The sequence below is a fragment of the Chelmon rostratus genome, chromosome 2 (genome assembly GCF_017976325.1).
Source record: "Chelmon rostratus isolate fCheRos1 chromosome 2, fCheRos1.pri, whole genome shotgun sequence".
Taxonomy (NCBI): domain Eukaryota; kingdom Metazoa; phylum Chordata; class Actinopteri; order Chaetodontiformes; family Chaetodontidae; genus Chelmon; species Chelmon rostratus.
In genome coordinates, this window is record NC_055659.1 from 23008942 (window position 1) to 23023228 (window position 14287).

The 14287-nt window shown below is 41.6% G+C and overlaps 1 protein-coding gene across 6 annotated transcripts in view; it reads right to left on the reverse strand.

Moving 5' to 3' along the window:
* The window catches only part of magi1b (membrane associated guanylate kinase, WW and PDZ domain containing 1b), a 131007-nt gene that overhangs the window by 74147 nt on the left and 42573 nt on the right, over window positions 1-14287 (reverse strand). The gene's annotated exons all lie outside the window — the stretch shown is intronic.

Below are 14287 nucleotides of genomic sequence, written 5' to 3' on the forward strand. Positions count from 1 at the left end.
GTGCATGTGTGTGTTTAATAAGATGATTGAGATTGTTAGCATGGTACAGAGAAGCATTCTGCACTGGTTGGCAGAATGATTGTAGGTTCATACGATAAAAATACAATTGAAGCACAACATGAACATCCCACAGACATGATATAACTGCTTTTTATTTTAATGTGAACCAAGACTTTGTCTGTCATTCACATCAACATAAGGAACAGGAGTGGAGGAGATGCAAAAATGTAATTATGGTCACATTGCTACTTGTCAGATTGTCAAGTCAAGTCTGGTTTAGAAGCTATCAGGCTCACACTGCAATTAAAATGTCAATATACAACCCTGGTGGAAACTCCGTCATTACAAAACATTTTTGGAAAAAAAAACATTTACTGCTATGCCTTCAGCAAACAGCATTGTCTTAAAATGTCAATTCTCTAAGACAAGTATTTAAATGCTAATTTTTTTCTTTACCCATACAAAAACAAAAGGAACTCTCGAATGCACAGCTCTCAAATAAATTTGGATTCTTCTTTATGATGAGTGGTTTCAGACTTGGTAATTGTATATACAATATTGTATTGTTGGAAAGCAAACTTGGTTTTATTATACTTTCATTGTACTATAACTCTTATGACTCATGACAACTTGAGTGAGTCTAGGCCCATGTCTACAAACATATTTCACTAAAGTAATGAGACATATTTGATTAACCACAATTAGTCTCAGAGCTAATAGACGATGTGGCTGTTTGGTAAACAGTCTGGGAGGAAAGGCTGAGTCTTTGCCCCATCGCCTAAGCTCCTCCTGGGAGGAAACTCTGCTCCTGGCACCGTCCCATCCAGACATATCGCTGCGTAGTAATCCTCACAACAGGTCACAACACTCAGGCCAACAAGAGAGCCTAATACACAGCCCGATGAGAGAGTTTTGCGTTGGGAAATCGGTACCATGACAGAACTCAAAAAAGAGCAAAGGGGCCATATAAGAAAAACATGAGAGCTCTACTGAGAATGATCCAGTCAACAACAGGTATACATCCTAGTGTAGCTGTATGTGATAACCAACTTTATGCACCCATATCAAATCATAGTCAAATGGGGTTTTACATGCTTGTTTTTACCTCAAACATATCTTCATCTTGTGAGTACCCATTTAGTTCACATCTGTGGTTACCACAATATCTCGTTGCATATATTTTTCCTGGTAATGTTAAAGATGATATTATATAAATGCTGGATCCTACAATTCCCACTCAATAGCGTCTTCTTTTAGAACCTCCTTACCTGGTAATTACCCATGCCTTTCAAAATCCACACGTCCAATTTATTTGGTGTCTGTATGCATTTCGAGTAAAGTACAATCTTTCAAAAAGATTTTTTAAAAGCTCTCTAAAAAGCCCCATTAAATCTGATGCTTTTGTACTTTTGTTAATCCAAGTTATTTGATTTAGTCTGTCTCTCGGACCAATCATAACCTTCTTTGTAAAAACGTTGATAAGATTGATTGTGAACCATGACAGAGAGAAGCAAGCTACTAGCGTTGGAACAGGTTGGGTGAGTTTTGTCAGTAACAACAGAGCAAGCTAAAGGGATGCTGACAAAATGAAAGTAAAGGGGGAAAGACAGACAAGCTATGTGCTTTACCAACCACAGTGATGTTTTCACTATAAAAAGTTCTCTGCCCTTACAGTTGAGTCATAATTATAGAAACAGCAAATCATTTTTAAAAAGTTCATTCTGGACAGTGGACAATGTGAGCAGTGTTTACAAAGTTAACTAAGGCCTCCTACGTGGCTTATCACTGGCATGCGATCAACAGCACCTCACGGAGCTACTACATAATCTTAAATCCACTCCGTAGATACTGTGCTCCTCTCACTCTTTCTTTGTGCTACTTATCTTGATGAAAACAACAATAAATTAATGAAAATGAGCAGAAGTCCTTCAGTGTGAATGAAGAGGTCCTCGAGGACTGCCACATTGATGAATGAGGGTAAAGATCACTTAGGGACTTGTCGATTCAGTAGATAGCACTATCAGGCCTTCCTCTGCTTTTGGGCATTTTATAGTCATGAATGCTGACATGGAATTTCAGGATGTCTACTGATCAGCACCTGGTGTTAATATATTTTTTTTATTATGTTCTTGGCATCATATTCTGATTTCTTTCTTAATTTCTTAAATGCACACTGATACACATTACCTTGGACAACGTCCTCAATGCCCTCTCAAGGACTAGAAGCTAACTGACCACTACCTTTTCATTGGCCCGTGTCGAGGTGTTGGCTGGGACCAAAGCATGGCTGGGAGTCAACTCAAACTCATTTTGCTGCTACCCAACATAATATGTTGTTTCTGGTCTGAGGTCAAATACCTTTCCACCACATTTCCTTTCTCTATTCTCTTTCCTGCCCATTACTTAAAATAACAGCTGACTACTTTAAAACCACTCTGCTTAAGTGCACCCACAACGTGTGGATTTCACTCTTTTGGTTGGCTCCAAATTGGGCCTTGGTTGGTCCAAATGTAGTGCAAAAACAGTCAACTGTGTTATCTTTAAGATCAATACTCTGTGGATGCCTCACCAACAATCTGTCACCTTACGTGCAAGAAGGTCAAGAAGATCACAACTCACCTCGTGTAAGGCAGCTGGTCAACTCCTTCAAACCAATGCCAAGGATGTTAACACCATAAGCCCATTAACTGCTACTGCGGCGCCCTGCTGTTATGGCACTGCACATATACTGACAAAGCAATGCTGGCCCTGATGGCAAAACAAAAGGTACTGTACCAATCTGAAGACTTGGATGTGAACTGACTTGATTGGACAAACCTGGAATACATGACAGACCTGAGAGACTTAAGCACAGATTGTTCCTGCTAAAGCTATGATTATGAAAAATGATTCAAATATCGACTCGTAACTTCTTGATGCAAAACCGATGACTAACTCCAGGTGCTTAACCGAGTTTGTAGTGCACTGTACGATTGACTAATTATCTGAATTCAATTCAACTCACAGGCAACAAATAGCAGGCAGGCAGGCAGCGGGGCTTGGTTTGCAGAACATTTGGGCCAGCAACCACCCACCCAAATCCTTCTGCAAACAGATAATTAGAAAAGACATATCCTTCAAACACAGCCCACCTGCTATAGATTTTCCATAAGCCCCCTAAAACAAGCAAGATTTTGAGAAGGAGACACGCAATCCATGACAGAAGGGAAGTGGGGGAGAAGTGGTTTATGCAAGAGAAAGAGAGAGAGAGAGAGAGGGAGAGAGAGGCAGGGTCTGTCACACAGAAAGAGAATATCAGAGTAAGCCACACAAAACATCAAAAGTGTTTTAGACACAGCTGAAATGTGAAAAGCTCCACTACTTTTCCAGGCATCTCCCACTGAGCCCAGGCCTGCACCCCTCAGCTCTGATCAGCCAGCCAAGGCCCCGATCAGACATGCAGTGCCAGACATGGCACCAGCCAGACCCTCCGCTGGCAGCTGACATCTGTATTCACAGCATGGAAAAACCAAACTTCACAGAAACTCGATCCTCCCGCTCATAGTGGGAAAGGCGATTTCTGCTGATTTGGAAATGGCAGGAGTCACTTAGTTGTACGGGCCCTTCACGCTCCAGATGAGCAGTGTCATTACATAGTGGATAGCCCCGGTAACTTTATTGATATTCAAAACCTACAGCTACGTTTATGCTACATAGATGTCTCTGTATGACCTGACTGCCGTTAGTGAAATTAATCTTACTTGTGTGTACTGTTACAAAGTAGCTGAGGTTGTCAATTCAAGACCTGGGCTCAGGCCAAAATCCAAACTTACTTACACTTGATTACTTTTACTGGAAGAAGTCCTGTAATGGAAGTTTAATATGCTGTATGTGCAATTCCAGAGGAACATTCACATGAGAAAGAACGCGCTTCATTTTCCTAAAATTAAAGTTCATAACTTGTATGCAAAATATTAGGTTAGCACTTGTGATTTTTGAACTTGTGCTCACAGGACAGAAATGTCAATTCAATCTAGAGTCCTATTTCCACTTTTTAGCCATTGTTGGTCACTCGGCCCATCGTCTGTCCTCATTTTGGTCCATGTCATATGTGTCCAAAGTCCCCAGAGGATAAAAGCCAATGGCTTTGGTGATCCCCTTACCTTTTTTCTCGTGCCAGCATGACACGAACATTTTTGGTTTAGTGAAATATCTCGACAGCTATTAAATGGACTGTTATGAAATTCGGTACAGACATTCATGGTGCCCAGAGGATGAATCCTGGTGACTTTAATGACTGCCTGACTTTTTCTGTAGCACCACCAGCAGGTCAAAGTTTTCACTTATCAGGTGAAATAGTTCAGGATCTACTGGATAGACTGGCACAAAATGTTACTTGTACAGACATTCATATTTCCCAGAGGATGTATCCCAGTGACTTTCCCCTGACTTTTCCTCTTGCATGAGTGGCCACAAATGTAAACCATGAGATTGTAGGAAATCATGAGCTTGACATTTGTGATTTTAGTGAAATGTCTACACAACTATTGGATGGATCACTGTGAAATTGTGCGTACATATTCATGTCCCCATCAGGAACAATTGCAAAAACTTTTTGCAAAAGGTTTTTATCTAGCGCCATCATCAGGTCAAAATCTGAGATTTAGTCCAATATTTAGGTTTATCATCATCCTGCGGTGTGTACTACATTTTAATTACCATTGGTAATACTTACAACGAATGGCCTGCCTGCCTACAAATAGAAAACAATGTTTGAAAAGGTCTTTAGGCAGAGACATCTAAGAAATGTTTTATCTTCAGTCAGCACAGTCACCCTCTTAACACAGAGCACCACCAATCTAAGTGACAAAGCAGAAAACACAGTCATATGCCATGGTGCCAGCCTGCTTTACACTTAGCCAAGTCAGATTTGGCAGCACCACCATGTTTGGCTAGGCACTGAGTGTTGTATCGATGTAGAATACACAAACAGTCTGGCATACAAGGTAACAGACATTTTTTTCCCCTCCCTCTCTTCAATTGTCTTTTTAACATCAAGGGACATGTTGCCAGGCAGAGGCTATGATTAGAAATAAAGCCTTCCTTCAGTCGGCTGTTTATTGTTAAATTTAGTTTTTCCAAAGTGGGACATTTTAAAGAAGTGGGCTTTAAACTCAACTGGATCCGTGCCATTCAAACCCGGCCTACTACAAGCCAAATTTAGCTATGAGACATACATAGACTGTCCAAAGTCATGTCTTAAGTAATCAACTCTTAAGTGAGCAGCCCATCCACGGCTCTAATTAATCAGTTAATCAGGGCTAATCGGCATTTAATTGATTCAACCAGCAGCAGCTATCTACAGTTAACGTGTTCATCACCACTGATCAGAGCTTAACCTTAACCATATGTCATGATGATTAGGGGGCATGCAAAGAAGTCAAAGAGAGCTCAGTCTGACCCTTGACCAGATTAGGAATCTTATTCTCTAATCAGCTTGTTAAGTGTGGGTCCAGGTGATTACTGGCAACTAAACCACTGCAAACACACACCACACCTACAAAGTTTATGTATGACGACAGACCCACACTGCAGCCAGCTGAATGCGATTCAAGAGAAAACATAGATGGAAAAATTACTTTTCCTTTCAAGTTCTTAAGTATGGCAGGTGAGTCCATAGTCCCAAACCATACTGCAGAAATTTGGAGAAGACCTATCTCTTATATTCACACAGCAGACGTGTGTGTGTGTGTGTGTGTGTGTGTGTGTGTGTGTGTGTGTGTGTGTGTGTGTGTGTGTGAGTGAACATCCCTGTCTCTGAGCTCAACATTATCCCCTACGTTGCTCTATTAGATGTGGCTTGCATCACAGCTTTGGCCAGGCTCTGTATCCATAGCAACAGCTGCCAGATGAGTACAGACTGTGGTGAAGGTGGTGATGCTCACAGCCTGCCATCGTCTGCTGCCCCCACCTGGACTAGCAGGATATTACAAAAACAAAGGGGAACTCTTACCAACAGAAATAGATCATGTGCAACACAAAAATAGTCATATACTGAAGAGTTCAGTTCAGTGTAAATGTGTTCCTCAGTGCAATGTGCTGCAATGTATTTAGAATCTACAAAATGGGAAATGATCGCATGTACGACATGTTCAAAATACTGACAGAAAGATGGACACATTAACTGAAATGTCACAAAATCAAAGACTTTAAAACCATAACACAACTGCGCACAACTACCTAAGCAGGTCAAATTTCATGGAAAGGCTGAATATCACTTCTTCATGGTTTTCAAAGGATGATCAGTTCGATCAGTTGATGCCTGAATTTTACATGCAGGAGTTAATAAAGTGTTTGGTGTCTTTTAAATTCTAAGCTACTATTGAGGTTTTTAAATGAAGCTTTGAAAAAAAAACTCATGATGGCTGACATGATGATTCATCGGTTTAAATGATTAAGTCTTTATTTATTAAATCATCAAATCAAATATCTTTAAATATACTTGTATTCATGTATTAGCTGTAGTCACCACTGTGTAGTCCTGATTGGTTATGCATCAAGAGTAATAGCCAATCAACCCTGAAGGCTACTGAGATCCGGTGAGTGAGCTGAGCTGTGTTTCAAAAATAAGGCAGCAGTTATAGCTGGGGTTGCAGTAGACATCACAATCCTCTGGCCTGAAGGTGCAAAAATACCACAATCTTAAGATCTGTTGAATGTTGATTTAGAATTCTAACATCAAATTTGCATGACGTTGAATGAAGCCTTGAAGCTTCAAACATTTGATACAGCCTTGGTTCCCTAGTTGTAATTGTCAATGCAAAGTAAACAAGACCTGTGCAGGAGGGTATCTCTCAAAGCCCAATTCTTTGGGCTACTGCATGTGGATATGGCTTTAACTGCATGAACCAAAACTGTCTATTTTCTCAGAGGAATATCTTTTGTAACCAGCCACGTCATTGCCCCCAATACAGCAAATAAAAACTAAAGACCATGATCATGAACTACACCCACTCCTGATCACATCATAAACAGGGCCTGATCAAATATGAAATGGATCTTTTGTGAGATTGTTACAGAAGTTACCACAGAAAGCATCATCTACCCACAGAGCTGTCAGCTCTTGATGACATGTTTCTTTAACCTGAATGAGCAATGGCAAACACCACGGCTCACACTGTAGTCAAGGCTGTGGAGATGCACAAGTCACAGAACCTGGTGCAGTCTCGTCACTACAGCTGTGGAACAGCAAAAAACACTTCTTGCTTCTTATAACCACCAGATCCAAGACAGTCAGGGATAAATCTGTGACATGTTTTCAACCCTGTCTATAGGTTTGCGTGTCCAGGAGCTGCTTGCCTGTTTACTACGTTCTAGATCGTTTTCATTGATAGGTGTCCTCCACATGGGAAAAAGTTTCAGCACGTGGAGTGGCAAAAGGGCTGCAGTAGAGGTGTCAATTTCCCTGCTGCAATCTGACAGTGAATTGAGAGGAACACATGCATGTGACTTTTTATGGGTCTGACCATATATGTGGTTGATATATGTGTGTGCATGCGAAGTAGATCTACATGTATTTCCCTTTGTGTGCGGTCATTTTAAAAGTCCATCATTTACACAACACAAGCGCCTGTCTAATTTGACAAACATCAGCATCCGCTAGCCAAGGACTCAGACACTATAAACAACAATACAGCGCCTGCATCGTGATTTATGCGGGTGCTGAACACAGTACTATATGTTCTACATACAGTATGAGCCTCTACAATTGAAGCTGCCTCCAAAGAGGCTTGTGAATGATCCATCATCCTCTGACACATAGGATGGCTTTACATTTACTGTCAACAAGTATTGTAGATGTGATTTTCAACACTATTATGTCCAGAAATGTCAGAGACAAAAAATACAAACCAACCTCTGTAAAGTCCTTTACATCCACCATCTTTACAGAACACGAAAAAAGTGACCCATGATGAATGCTAATCACTAAACCAGAGGCCTCCTTGATGCAAACTTTCTCTAAGGCTAAGATTTGCCCAGCTAATGATGTGATTATTGACTGACTGATGCATAAGCCAGTGGGACACCAGTATTTTGGAGGTAATTACCTCTCCATCATGGCCTCTCCTCATTGACAGCCGGCATTTCAAGACCAATGGGAGTATTAGTCTCCTGTGACAGGCCAGCTGATTGGCTCCTAGATTTAAAAACAGGTCCCCCGGCTAAGAGGGCAGATCAGCACTTTCACACAGAGAAAGATGGTGAACATTAGTATGACAAAATACAGAAAGCCAGTGAAGTGACCAACAGAACAGTGTGGAAGATGACAAGAAAGGTAAGCGAATGGCTCTTTAAAGGCTGATATGACCAAAAAATAGCATGTTTACAGTCATTGAGAAATAGCGAAAGCCTCAGCATGTGTACAGGAGAGACATCTAAACGCTGATAAGGGGGTCCTGGGACACTGCAAGCTTAAACCATCACACAGCTAAACTGTCATTCAGCAAAGTGCTCTTCATGTTCAAACACAACCAAAGAGGCATGTGTCAGCGAAAAAAAAAAGCCAGTCTACCGTACATAAAAGCAGCAAGAAGTGCTCCTCTATAAATTTGATTAAAGCATGAAATGCTTTTAGAAAATAGAGGAATTCTCTGTTTGATTTAATAGAATTGGTGCTGTATAATTCAAACACCATGAACACCAAGTTCATCAGAAAGTCACAAAGAGGACATGCCGTCTTCCTTGAAGTATGATAATCTGGACCAATCAATTACGTACCCACTTATGCAACGGAAAATGCCTTTACGTCAACATACGGTACTTCTTAAAGGGCTATTTCACCAACTTATCTTTCATAAAGCTGGGGGATTTGCAAGAGATCTATGTAAGAAAAAAGTCAAATTCACAAAATTAAAGCACCCTGACTTTTATGGGCCACACTTCAAAAATGCTGGATCCTACATTTCTCAATGGCATCATTCATTTGAACATCCAAGCCTAGTAAATTCCCACTTCTTTCAAACTCCAAACCCACCCATCAGACATGATCAGCCTTACAGACGCTATACAACTATCTTCACAGGCTCTGTAATATTCCTTGAGATAAGCCAACTGATCTTCATGTGTACAGTTGGTGAAGCTCACCTTAAACATACTGTATCAATGTATGAAGTATCACATACTAATTTGAAAAATCTGTCATTAAAATTAACATTTATTCAACGAGAGAAGAAAGAGCAGCAGAGAGATGCAGGAGCCTATCTACAGAAAACACAGAGACTCAGGAAATTATATCACAGTTAAAAAAACAAAACAAAAAGCAATCCAAAGTAAAGCAGTAAAACAAAGCAATCTGGAGCGAAGATGTCAAAATAAAAGTCAAGGAAAGACCATCAGCTAATTACTACCAAAGCTACAAAGAAATGACTGCACAAATGTATGACTAAGCTAAAAAAAATTATTAAAAAGTTTATTTACAGCATGAGATGTATTACCATAATATCTTCTGGCCTCTCTCCACCCCTATTCCATTTCACAGCAAGATAAATGAGCAACTGCTGGGTTGTAATCAGAGGCAGTGTGCTAAGTCACCCCAGGCCCACAGTGGGCGAACACTGTACTGACAGACCAACCACTGGTCACAGCTGGGGAGGGAGGGCAGCGGAGGGCGACCGAGGGAGAAAAAACATAACAACAGGAGGTCACATGGAGGAATTAAAGCCAGATATGTGCATATTAAAAGCAAGGGTGTTTATGAATACAGAGGAAAAACAGGAAAACAGACGGCCATAAAGAATGAATGAAAGATTAAACCGGGAGAGAATGAGACGTGGGAGGCTTCTTGCGAGTGTATTCATATTCGAGACAGATCCGGAGCGAGGCACGTTCCTCCTGTCTGTCTACAACTGTACAACCAGCTGTTGGGACTCCGTGTCTTCATCACACATTTCCTGGCTTCTAATTGGCCACATGGGGAAGACTCAGTGATTCTCCAAGATTAACCGGGGCAAGCTCATTAACTTTGCCACCAGGGGGCATATGTCGCTCAGGATCATTAAGAGTGAGGGACAGCTAGTGAGAGGTGAGTGTGCGTGTATGCTGATTACTGGGTGAATTTGCTGATGCCAGTGTGTGTGAGACCTTTAGTTGCAGGTGTGAGTGTGTGCCTGTATAATAAAGCTGATTACCATAGCGGCCTTCATAGATTTGTCAGTTCAGTTTTTGAGCTGATCTGAGCCCAGACAGTTCACAGATCATGCAACAGGGTAACTTACTGGCTTCACAGAGGAAAAGCAACTTTACTGAAATGTTATTGCACATTATACTTGACCTTTCCAGTGCTGGGTTGCACAAGTTTATTCATTACATTAGAAAAATTGCTAAAAATAAGAAATCAGTTATCAAATTGTTGATAATCAATCAAGTCAGTAATTACACCAGCATTGTTTTGAAACTGCTTTGTAAAAACACCTATAAGATAGGTGATCTACTAAATATATACTCCAGTTTTTATGAGATTACAACAGGTTAATTACATTTTTTAACAACATCTATAAAATGTGAAAATTGTGAAAGCATTGTCTTCAAATTGGTTATTTTTCCGGACTAACACTTCAAAAACGTGAAGCTAATTATCACATAAAACAGAAAAGCTAATTTTCACAGATGGGCATCTGGAACTAGGATATTGTTTGGATTTTTCTTGAAGAATGGCTTAACAATTAAACAATTATTTTTATGGTGACTGATTAATCAAATAATCAACTAATTATTTTTGTTCTGGGTTAGATTATTTGAACTCATGTCGGGTTGAAAATGTGGCAAACATCATCGCTGATCTCAGCCCGGAGGTCTCCACAGTTGACTACTTTATATTCCACAATTTATTGCTGTCCTCTCATTTTCATCCCAAGGTCTGCAGCGTGCTTCTCTCTCTCATCCTTTTCCATGGCCTCTTCCCTTCTTATGTAATTCCTTACTAAGCCCTCATCCTTAAAATCCGTATTTCCTTCCCTCAGCCACACCCTTTGAGCTGCAACATCCATCTCTAGTCGTCTTCTACGATCCATCCATCCATCCATCCACCCGTCTGTCTCCCTCATGCCTGGAGAGAGCATGACTGACCCACTTTCTTGCCCCTGTCACACTGCTGACTCAAGACGCGCTCAAGATGTTGTGTGAATGCACAAACACACATACAGCCCCGCTTATGCGGATGAATACATTTGGCAACACATGCACACAAAAGGGACACTCAAACACACCACATCTGCTCACTGATCTAATTTTAGAAACAGGATGGGAACACACACATATGCACACTAACACAAGAAACAAGCATAAATAGAGATAGAGGGAAGAAAACATTTAAAGGCGCATCCATTCCTCATGTCTGACAGGACAAAACAAACACAAAATGCAAATGCACACGTATCATTTCCAAGTTTGTCCATCACCGTCACCAGTCCTGAGGGTTATTCTTATGTGAAATCAGAGAAAGCTTTGCTCTTTGGTCATCTGCAGCAACATCTACATATACCAGGTTTTTTGCTCTTGACACAGAGAAGAAACTATAACTAAAAAAAAAAATAAAATAAGGCAAAATTCAAAACCAAAAACATCCACACACGCACGCACACACACACACTCAAAGCTGTGTGTGTTTCAGGGTTGTGGGCTAATAGGGCAGCAGTCACTGCTGCTTACGTCTACAGTCGTTTCTGGGTCAGCATCAGGCAACGCTCATCCAGCGCTGCATCCCTTAACAGCTGACTCCAGGCCAGACATGGCGGCAGGCGCACACACACATCTACACACACACACGCACACCAGGAAACATAGTTGTAACACTAACTTACAACCAGCAGGGGCAGATTAAGTATGAATGGTACAATTGGTATTAAAAGAGACATTTACTAGCAAAGTGGATAAATAAACAAGTTAATACAAATATTATGAACTGTATCTCAGTTTCAACCAAGTCAAAACTCCTTCACCACACCTCAACAAAATGAGATGCATTGGCCTATTACTAAATTGCATGCACCCAATCAACCACAAGCCATGTTGCAAGAAAACGTCCTAACACACTCCACATTGTACTCCTGTCTTTACATTCATGCCTTGCATATGTTCATGTGAGGCTGTATGCGTGCATCGTGCCATGTGCTGTGTGTTTGTGTGCCTGCGTGTTCACTGCGTGTGAACAGAAGCACACACATATTTAATGTGCAGTGTCCTAGCACCGTAGCATGATGAGAGAGATGAAGCCCAGTGAACCATGAGAGGAGTTGTGTGTGAATGAGAGAGAGAGTTAGAGGGCGATAATTTTCTGTGTAACTGGGTTGCTCAGCCTGCTCTCAAAAAGTCGTTAAGCGTGAACACACCCATACACATTAACGACAGAATCTACATGCACACAGATACACGCTCAGCACTTTCTCAAACACGCTGTCACCAGCGAATTACGGCAGAGGCTCAGGCTGGAGCGGGCCCAGGTCCGAGGACTAGGCCGCCAGTTCACAGCCTTAATCCCCCACAAAGGTCTACTTCCAAACGTGGTGACGACACACTGACGTGCAGACACACCTCCCTCTTCTGCTTTCATACAGCCATTGCTGTATGTCACACACATCGTCACAACTTGTAAAGAACTGCTTCAATTTGATTATAAGATGAAAACGTGTATCTGGAGACTGTTCTGCTCAATAGGGGCATCTAAAGAGGATGAATTTGTATTTGTAAACAGAGAGCATTTTCATTCTGTCAATGCCAAAATCATTTGTGATGCACAAATGGTGCTGACGCATATAGAGGCTAAATAGCCAGGCTCTTTTGTGCTGTCTCAAAGCGGCATAGTGTGTACTGTGTTTTAGTCATGAATATACAAAGAGTTTTATGCATGTGGCCCCTGGTTTTGTGTGCATTGTTACAGACAAACCCCCACACAAACACTGACAGAAAAAAGTTAAGAGCTCCATCTTTCACTGTGACAACTAATACTCAACAGAACAAAGAGATAAACACGCAGTGAATAAATGTTGCCCACCTCATGACAACAGAACCACTCCTCCACGCAGACAGACTATTGAACCACTCCTCCGTGGAAACAGTCTATTACATTTTTGTGTGTGTTTGTGTGTGTGTGGCAGTTGCATGTGATAATGGAGGTCAGGTCTGAAGTCTGTCTCCATTTGTCTCTCCCTCTACCAACCGTTCCCACAGCTCCTGAGTCACATCACACAGCAATTTCACTTCTACTGTACAGCCTCCAGGTTTTGGTGTCCAACTCATTGCTAACATCCTTACTTGCAATGCATTTGTATGTCATTTCAAAATAATGGGAAACTGATGTGGGCCAAGCACTTCAAACTGTTGCATGCCAACCAGTTGACACTTCTGCTGTGTCAAGAGCAGATGTGGAATAAAAAATGCTAGATTCTTTACTATGAAGCATCCATGTTTTGTCAGGCATTCATCATTCACAAGGCAATTTTGTTAAACTGGCAATTTGGTGAAAGGCGAGTGCAGAAAGGGACAGAGTTCAAGGTCTCAGCTGTTACGCAAGCACGAACCTGAGTGGAGACTTTCCTTTGTGACTCACAATGGGTGGAAGAACTCTGTTGATGGATGTTTCAAAGGCAGGAGAGCTCAGTTGGAGGTAGATGGAGACAGGTGGGGATGGCAGGAGAGGAGGAGGGAGACCAGAGGGAAAGGAGTAGTGAGGAGGAGTTGTAGGAGCACAGAAGAAAGGGGTGATTAAATAGGGCAAGTTTTATTTATAGTCTTGATTTGCACCAACAACTGTCTTTAAATCCAAACTGAAAACCAGACAAAGACACAAAGCGGGCAAAACTGTCAAGTTTCCAATTGACTGTCACCACAAAAACATCTGAAGCTGACGACTGTCAATGACAATGTCACTGAAGTGATGGACTAGTTATTGTGGACTACAACTATCTCACCCTTTTCTGGCTTCATTTGGACAACTCATTTTCATAAAACTTTGTTAGACCCATGCAGGAGATAGGGACTGAGAGGATGCTGGCATAAGAGGAGGTAGAGAGGATGGACAGGAGAAAGCAGAGGCGGGAGAAAAAAAAAGGCAGGGAAAACCACAAAGAGGGGAGGGACGGGCAAAAAACAGAGGAAGGGAAAAGGGAGTCGGGGGAGGAGGAAGGCATGGCGGCCTGGCAGGGTGCCAGGGCAGGGAGTGTGCCACAGATGTGCCCCCACCACCCAGGGGGGGAATGTGCTGAGTGGACAGGAACGCCCTTCACTCACACACACAGGCTCAAGCTCTCTCATT